Source organism: Ischnura elegans, chromosome 3 (genome assembly GCF_921293095.1).
Source record: "Ischnura elegans chromosome 3, ioIscEleg1.1, whole genome shotgun sequence".
NCBI lineage: Eukaryota > Metazoa > Arthropoda > Insecta > Odonata > Coenagrionidae > Ischnura > Ischnura elegans.
In genome coordinates, this window is record NC_060248.1 from 100,993,640 (window position 1) to 101,003,489 (window position 9,850).

Consider the following 9,850-nt stretch of genomic DNA (forward strand, 5'->3'; position numbering starts at 1 on the left):
ACTAAAAGAATCTAAAGAAAGGAGTAATGTAGGAATCTATTTTCGAATATTCTATCTATATGAATTTTGTGTGTTCATGGTTTTTTCGTTGGGAATTTCGTAGAGGCAAAATGTAACAACATGACGGGAAGACAACAAGATCCGATAAGAAACACCGAGACATCTGAAAGAGCTACGGCTGAAAAATATTCGAAACAAGAAGTGGGAGTAGAATCTATTCTGTAATATCCTATTTATGAATGCTGTGTGCTCATGGCTTTTGCGTACGGATACTCGTGGACATTCGAAGTGACAAAATATCACTTTTTATAGTGACGCAGGGAGTGACTGACGAGGAGAGAGTGCCAATAGAACGCATGATGACTGTGTTTGAGTAATTCATTTATCTACTATCTGGGGCGATAAAACAATGGTGACAGACGCATCAAGATACTTAAGTAAGCTACAGCTCAAAAATTCGAGGCATAAAATGAAAAGGAATCTATTTTCGAATGTCCTATTTATGAGTGCAGTGTTCTCATGACTTTTACATAGGGATATTCGTGGGAGGCGGCTAAAATTTCATTTGAGTCAGAGTTCCGTTGTGACGTATAAAGTGACTGACGAGGTGAGAGTGTTTTCGCATGTGCTGATACCACGCTTAATTCCTCTGATGACTAGGCTTGAGGAATTGAATGGCAATAATAGGATGGTGTAAGGCGGATCTAGGCAGGTAAGTTAACTATATCTCAAAACTTCGAGGCAGAAAATGAGGAAGAATCATTTTACGAATGTCTTTTCGATGAATTTTTTGCGCTCGTGGTTTAATCATTGGGAAATTCATGAATAGAAGGAAAAATCTCAATTAAATTTCCGCCGTGATGCTGCCAGAGGTATCACGTTCAATAAGATTTCGTCTCACCAAAGGCGTTAGACACTCATTAAAGATAAACGAAGAAACGCGGGCCCCTATTCAGTGGCGTAGCGAGGAGGGGGGTCCGGAAATATTAAAGCACACTTACTTTGCATCACAAAAGAAATCCAAGTATTGAGAAATGATGAATTTACAAAATTTTGTTTTTCGAAAAATGAAGTTTTTTCGAATATGGAAAGTGTTCAATTTTTTTTAAAACCCTCTACTTAGTACCCTGGTTTAAAAAATTATTTTCCCATCTGATTTTGGACCCCCCGAACAAAATTCCCTTTACAAAAGAGGAATATTTTAAGGAATTACTCATCGGAGAGGGGGGGCAAAACGCATGGGATGAGACGCATCGAGGAACTTGAGTAGCAGCACCTGAAAAATTCGAAGCATGAAACTGTACTATATTCTCTTTTTCGAATGTCCTATTTTTGAATGCTGTGTGATCATGGCTTTTTCTGTGAAATTCAAGGAAGGGAGGCAATCTCAGGTAACGTTCCGCCGTGACGTGGCGTCAAAGTCTCATTTATCTTCAGATATGTTGTCTCACCCATGCCTAAAGACATTCGTTTCAGAGAAAAGAAGAAAAACAGGGGGCCGTATTTTCGAAGAAAGTTTTCAGTGCTTTCAGCGCGGCAATAATAATAATGCATCGACACAGTTTTTCAATGTATTAATAATGGCAGGTCTGCTGTAAATTATTGAGTTCGACGTTTATTGAGAATTTATGGGTTTTTGATCACTCCGTATGTATTATATGAAAATATAAACACCTGAACATCTGAACTTTCCTGATGTTAGTCACCTGAGTGATGCACCCGTTTGGGAACATTTTCTAGGCCATGATTTTAAAATTGGTTGCGTTTTACACCGAAATATATTAAAAAGGGACTCGAAATGTTTGAAGTAAAAAGAATCATTAAATTGGTTCAATTAATATCCGTAAGAAAAGGGTTTATTGCGGCGGCATTCGCATTTTTTTAAATTGTAAACTTGGTATGGTATGGTATCTGGAGGAGGCGACCGACAGCTGAGGTCATTTGCGCCATGAGGGAAGGGGTAGGTAAGGAAGGGTGGAGAGAAACCCGGCGTCGGCATTAGCCTGCTCTTAACGAAAGGCGCCAAGGGGACCACGGCTTAACGTCCCATCCGACGGACGGAGTGTTGCGCTTGAAATATCCTCCACACAACACTCAAGCAGGGATCGGGCAGTCTCTGAAAATTCTCTGCCGATGCTGGGATTTGAACCCGGGCCCACCGAGTGGGAAGCCAACACTCTAGCAACCACACCAACCCGATCCCCCAAATTATAAACTTGAAAGAGAGAATGGGTGAATGAGTTCTTCCAGCAAATCCTTACGATGAATCGCGATTTCGGATCCGAGTGAACGATCCCATTCTAAGACTCCAAGGATGAACAGGAATATAGCTTTCCGAAGTAAAAATTAACTGGAACGGTTATTCATTCACTCAGTGGCGTAACTAGGAATATGCTTTTGGGGGAATGGGTGCCTCTACCCCCCAGGCAACTCGGAGTCCGGGTACATCTTTGAAAAATAACATGCCCGGATTTACATTTCACATCATTTTTGCACTTAGCAGCAGATGCAGTTATTATATGTCAAAACTAGACAATAGTTATTCTTCGTTAAAACTTTCGCGGGTACTCGTGATGTAGAACAAAAACTTTTTGGGCTATGTCGCCGCGTCAATTTTTGGGTGGTCCCAACGTTTCCCGACCGATGCTGGTCGCTTTCTCAAGGGATTCTGAAGAGGTAGGAATTTAAATTCATGTATATAGGTATCCGTCTCAGGTGGTGGGGGGAGGGGAGCGGGAGGTTGGAGGAGTTGGTTGTTGATTGTTTTTGCTGATTACGGGTTGCCAAGTAAGGCTAATTTCAATGACGGTGTCCCTCTTGAAATTGTTCTTCTCCTCTTCAGATATTCCTATGGCTTCTCTGACGAGTCTCTGTTTAAAACCTTTTACTTTGGCAACAATTTTTACTAAAAAAATAGTTTACATTCACAATAGTTTTAAATAATTTGTTATTTCCCTGGGGCTTTGGAGGGTGGATATCTACCCTCCTCATCCCCCCCGTAGTGATATCACTGAATTCACTCGTAAAATGAAGCAGTGACATAGCTTCAAAAGTTGCCACATTATTACAAGTTGGTGACGTCAACGCCGGCCTCTGCTTACACACCCAAGGACGTGAGGGAGGGGTTGCCAAGGAAAGAGGGCCGAGTGTTTTCACACACGCCAGAGATGCCATAACACAAGCTTTCTCGGCTGAGCGGACGTTGGAAATTAATTGGGGCGGCAACGGAACAAGACGTGTGGATAGTTGTCGGGGACCGAACGAAGGTGGGAGTGAAATCCCATTTTCCTCAAAATTCCTGAAGGGGATACATCAACCTCCACCCGACGCGACGGTCGCATTTTGTTCTTCTATCGCGAGGTAAGACTCGTTTTATATGAATTTTTACATATTTCCGCTGCCGTAAAAGGTGAAGGTTGTGTAAAGTCCTCGCCTGCCCAACCGAAGGTCGCGGGTTCGAGTTCCGCTTGGGAAGGTTGCCCCTATGGGTGTTTGTAATCGTTCTCTATTTCTCCCGATCTAGAGGCCTTAAATGCACTGTTTTTGGGTGGTGAAGATAAGTAAACATTGAAATATTCTGATTATACACCCTTGTCAAAATTTGCCTCAATCACCGGCACAAAAATTTTATTATTATAGTATTCTACCGGTAAGGTAGGTTTCTATGGAGTACTAAAGGAGTATTCTGGGAGCCTTCCTTTCCCTCAAGCATTGCCGTCTTCAATTCGCCGTAAGAACTACTCTCTTTCATTCTATCTAAAAATCCTATTCCCTTCCTTCCTATCCATCGTTTACATAACATTCTACCCTCTAACACTGTCTTCAATATCCTCTCCCCGCTAACTACCCCTTCCACCCATACCTTCTGCCTCCTCCTTATCTCATTTAAAAGCTGTCTCGCCTCACCCACCATGTCCAGTACTTCGTCGTTCCTCTTCTTCTCCGTCCACTTCACCTTCTCCATTCTTCGCCATACCCGCATCTCGAATGCCTCCAGTTTTCACAACAATTTTAAGTTTCAGAAAGTACTGAGGTAAATTTTTAAAACTTTAGTTACATGCGAAAAGGGTATGGGATTTGTGCCTGGGATAGAATGTTGGCCTCCCACATGGTGGATCGGGGTTCACTTCTTGTCGATGGCAAAGGTATTTCAGAGACCGTCCGTCCGTTCTATACCTCCGTCACTACTTTTTGGAGGGCCCTTCAAGGACAACACTCCGCCCGTCGGATGAAACGTTAAGCCGTGGGCCCCTTGACGCCTTCCGTTACGAGCAGTCTTATACCGACGCCGGGTTTCTCTCCACCCTTCCTACCCCACTCTTCGCTATGGCGCACATGATCTTAGATCTCTTCCAAATACCATAATATACAAGGAAAAGTTAAATAAGTCCCACGCTGCATGCCATGAAAATTGTTAAGATAATAGAGGGGGTATTGAGTTAGTAATGCGCCACAAAAGAAAGACTGGTCGAGCGGATTTGATGCGTCAGCTGAGTCAAGAATGAGTCACAATGTCCTAAAAAACACTGGATTCGTAGTAAAAATTGCTAAACCGCACATGATATTAACTTGACTGGACAGTTTACACTGTAATTTATCACCTCGATGACCTTTCTTACTTATTTCGCTTCATCATCTGAACACGAGTTCCTTTTTTGCTTTCTGGAAAAATTTGTTCCATAGCATTACAAAAACTTTATCAGATCGTCTCAAAATCTGCAATATTTGCTCATTATATCAACATCGCCTATATATCTTATAAAGGTAAATTAGGAAATTTGCGCCATTGGGAAGGGTTGGGAAGGAAAGGTGGAAAGAAACCCGCCGTTGGCATAAACAAAAGGTGCCAATTAGATCACGACTTAACGTCCTATCTGACGGACGAGATGCTGTACTTGAAATACACTCCACAAAGAACTCGGGCAGGGATAAGGCAGTCTAAACTATTTCTGCCTACCCACCTCACCAGTTAGAACCCATCTGGAGATCCTTGTTTGAGCCCAGGGGAAAGAATTCTTCTTGTAAAAAATTGATGCACAAACTGAAAGGTCAACGAGAACTTCAGGCTTGACTTTGTGAAACTTCTCCATATTGAAAATAAAGAATTAAAACTTTGTCAGGTTCACTATTATATTAATACTAGCTGACCCGGCGAACTTCGTATCGCCTAACAATTAATGAACTTACAGTTTACTTACACCATTTATAAATCAAGAGCGGCTGTATCGTTTTTAATCATTTTTAATTTATTATAATGAAATAAGGATACAAATTCAATAAAACTACGTAAATGAGTACCAAAATTGCTTGTCAGAAAGACATTTTCTTTATTGAATCTACATAGGGTGGATCGGAGCACGTTTACGCGGATTTTTTTCAACAAATTTTCTTACGTTTTAGCTTAAGAAATTTTGGGCATTGTGGTTTAATAAAGCAGTTCATGAAATAAAAATTATACGAATTCAGTGGTTGGCTATTTGCGTTATTAGCTGTAAAAAAAATGTTTTTAGGTCCAAGTCCGTTGCATACACTTGGCCCATTCAGGGGGGAGGTTGACACAACCCCAGACCGACGCTTGACTGATGCTCAAAATCGTGCAAGAAAAGCCCATATGAGGCAGCATTTGCATTAAATGACTTAAGGCGCGCCAGTTTTAGTATCTCTGTTTGGTAAAAATGCACTGCGTAAACGTACTGCATGCGTAAACGCACCACGGTGAGCCCTACACATTCGGGTTTAATGTCTTGTGTCAAGCACCTTCTGATAAACAACAGTTTTTGTTTTGTTATCAGGCGCAAGATGAAGCAGATGAAGCTAAATAAATATAGCGAAGCAAAGCAGTGACGCAGCGAGGGGAGGTTTTGGGGAATAACCCCCACCCCCCCCCCCAAGAGCTTAGAGAATTTTTTTATGAAAGATTTTGTTATTAATATTAGGGGGACGGATGACTAACAAACAAAACATATTTAACTATTCACACAGCCGCAAAACCCACTATTTTGAACTGTTTATCTATTTTGTAAAATGTCTGAGGGAAGTGCCTCCACACTTCCCGCTTACCTTAGCGAGTTTTCTATACCCTACAGACCCGTGGTATTAGCTGCGCCCAAAACCCCCTATCCTAGCTACGCAATTGAAGGGAAGGAAGAAATACAGAGGATGGTTTATCGACTCGTGAACATAGCACGTTAAATTGACCATGAGAAAATCATGGGTTTTCATTAGCACATGAGCACAAACAACACAAAAACTGAAAGACTGACCATGCGATTTTTTTAATCGTTATCACGAATGCAACACGAATTGGAAATTGAATAAGTTTAAGCTCAAAAGGGCATATGAGTTGAGATAATGGAATATACGGAATGAGGACTTCCTAATCTTTGAATTTTCCTTTGAGTAAAGTTGCGTGAATCACATTCATCACCAATTTTTTTAATGATCAAACACGTTCCGTTGGATAGTTATGGTTGGTTTAGGCTTCGAAAGATCATGAGCACAGAAACTACATTTTTCTGTAAATCGTGCCTTGGTAAGCCAGGTATGTCCAAGGACTTAAAATATTCAGATAGATAGTTGGTGATTTCGTCTTCGTTTGTTACACATTTAAAAGATTCGAATTCATGCAGAGTACGAACTATTTGAATTTACCTCGTTTTAGTCATCCGCATCTTAGTTCTTGCTCGCTAAATCAACCATCTTTGATTCTTTTGGAGATCAATCATATTCTGGAACTCTTTGTTGATGAGCTCACTGAAACTAATTTGAAATCATTCCAAGGAAATGAGTTAAAACTACTCGATTCCTCGACAGGAACACGGACATTACCCTTTGTCAACAATTGCTTGGAGATTTGTTTACAAACACGGTAGTGAAGTGTCAACTCGAGCTGGGCCACGGCTGGGCTTACAATTAGCTCGAATTAAATTTTTTTAATGTAATTTCAATTTAATTAATATTTTGAATATATTTAGTAATTAAAATGTTATATTGTTACAAAATTCAGTTATTATAGTGGTAAAAACAAAACAAATTATTTAATTTGTAGTTTTGACCGACTTATGAATTGTTGTGTTACCATAACTCCTAAAAGCATGTCCATAGGAAAGAGATGAATTTTTTGTGTGAAATTATCCTTTTTTAATAGCCTATATGTTAACCCCGCCTGAGACGAATCCAATGAACCAAATCTCATTGAAATCGGTGCAGCCGTTCTCGAGTTATAAGTGTTCTAACTAACACGATTTTCGACTTTCTTTTATATATATAGATGGGCACGACGTAACGTAGTTACATCTTCATACATAGTAAGAAGACGTAACTACGTTACGAAACCCGGGTCGTTCCCATATTAATATTATATTGAACCTGACAAAGTTTTACTCCTTTATTTCCAACTGGAAGGTCGATTGCTTTTCCACCCATATTTTCACCTTTTTGGTTAAGAACAGGGCATACGGGTTTTTCCAGGTTCAAATCTCAGTGAAAACTCTTTTACTCATCCCAATTTGCAACTTTAAAGCTTTCTTCAAGATCATTTGCTAAACCGATTCATTGCTCAACCTAATTGTGACGAAGGGATAAGACGGCTCATGAGTTACCAAGAGCACAAATTAATGGGGACACAAGCACCATTTATCACAAAGTTTGAGCAACTGATGTATTTCGAAAGTCACGCTGTGGATCTGGTGGCTTGGCAGGTAGAGCACAGCACCACAAACCACAAGGCTACTAGTTCAAATCTATCATTTCCATTGATGCAGACGGCGAACGTAATATTTAGATTGGTAGAAGGCTGAATAGGGAACAGCATTCCATCAAAACTTCGTTGAAACACCGGTAGAATAGTGGGAAGTGAGCCATACTCATATCCATTGGCGGATTTAGGGGGAGGGTACGGGGGCACGTGTCCCCACCCCCGGACGGTTAAAAACTAGTTTTTAATAAATTTTTAATAGTTATCTTTACGTTCGTTTTATTTTGTGTATTACGGAGCCTCAATAATTTAATTGAAAACATTCGCTTTATTTTCATATCAAAGTAAAGAGAATGTTTTCTACACTAATTGTTGTATTTTGCAGAAAATTTTCTAAATATCCTCTAAAGATCCCTTCAGGATCCGTTGAGGATGAACAGCAAGTCACTGCTCGAAACGTCGGGAGACATGGAGAATATTAACCGGTGGAAATCCCGAGAAACTTTTCTGCACCCGATACGCCGGGAAAACTTAAGATCATACATTGCTTTATTTTTTTATCTCATATATGAGAAGTCTTGTCAGATCCTTGTGCCCCCAGAAAAAATCTTGTATCTGTCCCTGGTCATAGTCACATCGCCAATCTTCGTTAATCAACACTTGAGATAACTAATTTAATTTTGTACAAATAGCAACTAGAGGGCAGGAGTGTAATATTTATCTTCATTGCCCCGAAACAGTAGTGGAAAGATATGGGGGGCTCATGCATCACCCAATTTTCACCCGGATTCAAAGGTTAGATGCATTAACCGAAAGTTTCAAAGTAGGTCCTACGTCATTTTTCGTTTGGGGATGAGCTCTTTCCAAATGTTATCATTTTCAATTGTAACTGACTTTGAAAATGAATACAGTGAAACTTGGTTTTAACGTCATCAAAGGGACCAGAAGATTTTTAATGTTATATCCGAGTGACGTTATAAAAAAAGCAGCCTTAAATCTGGTTGAAAGGACAAAGTAAAAACGCAAAGTTTCTGCTATATACAACGCTGTTTATTGAAATCTACTCGTACATTGGAATATGTATAATAAAAAAACGTTCCCTCCGGACACCAATTAAACAAAAGAGTTGCATTCCGTCACCAGGTCAACGTCCAGCATGTGACCTGTTTTTGCTTTTGATGTTCCTACAAATGGTTTCTATGAACTTTGGGACATAATACAATCACACTACCACTTTTGCAACCTCAGAATCGCAAAATTTTTGACGCTATACCCGAGCGTCGCAATTTTTGTTGACGATATAAACGGGTTTTCGTACAACATAAAATGTTCAATTTTGGCTGGTCTGTATAAAAGGTGACGTTAAACCCGAGTTTACGTTACAGTCGATGCCGTTATAACCAAGGTCCACTGTATTTCATGTTTTCCGATCTGTAGCCTACTACTCAAGCTAGTTGCCGAGAAAAATCGATAGTCCTAGATGGATTCTACCGGAACGAATTATTAAACCGTGACTCACTTGATGTCTACAGCTTATTAATTATTCTGCCTTTCTACCTTCCGAATTTTTCTAATGAAATGCGATTACGGATCTAAGTTAACCAAACCGATGCGAGAAAATGCAATTATCCATGCCACCATAAGCGGGTCAATGTTGTTGTTCACAACCTTATCCAAAACCTATCGGCAATGTCGCGTCGGAGATCTGATATGCATAGACAAGAGGCTTTTCCATAGTCATTTCATATGTTCAAACTTTTTTTTTGCTTAGTTTTGATATTAAAACTTATATTGAGAACCACCTTAAAGATTACTTTCTATTTAATTATTTCAGAATTTCCTGGGGGACACCACATTCATCCGCCATCTCATATGGCATCAACGACACTGTGCATTAATGACAAATTAATTTATTGTAATTCTTAAAAGCATGGCCTGTGTTCGATGCGCAACCGAGAAGAGCTAATGCGAGATAGTACGAGGGGGGAAATCAGTGGAAGAGGGAGGTGTGGGAAAGAATCGGGGTTCCGAGCCCTGCTGCATGTAATATTTATCTTCATCGCCCCGAAACAGTGGCGGAAACATATGGGGGGCGCAGGGGCGCGCTATCTCCCCTCCCCCTCGCGGGGCCACCCCTCGCGGGGCAATTGTGGA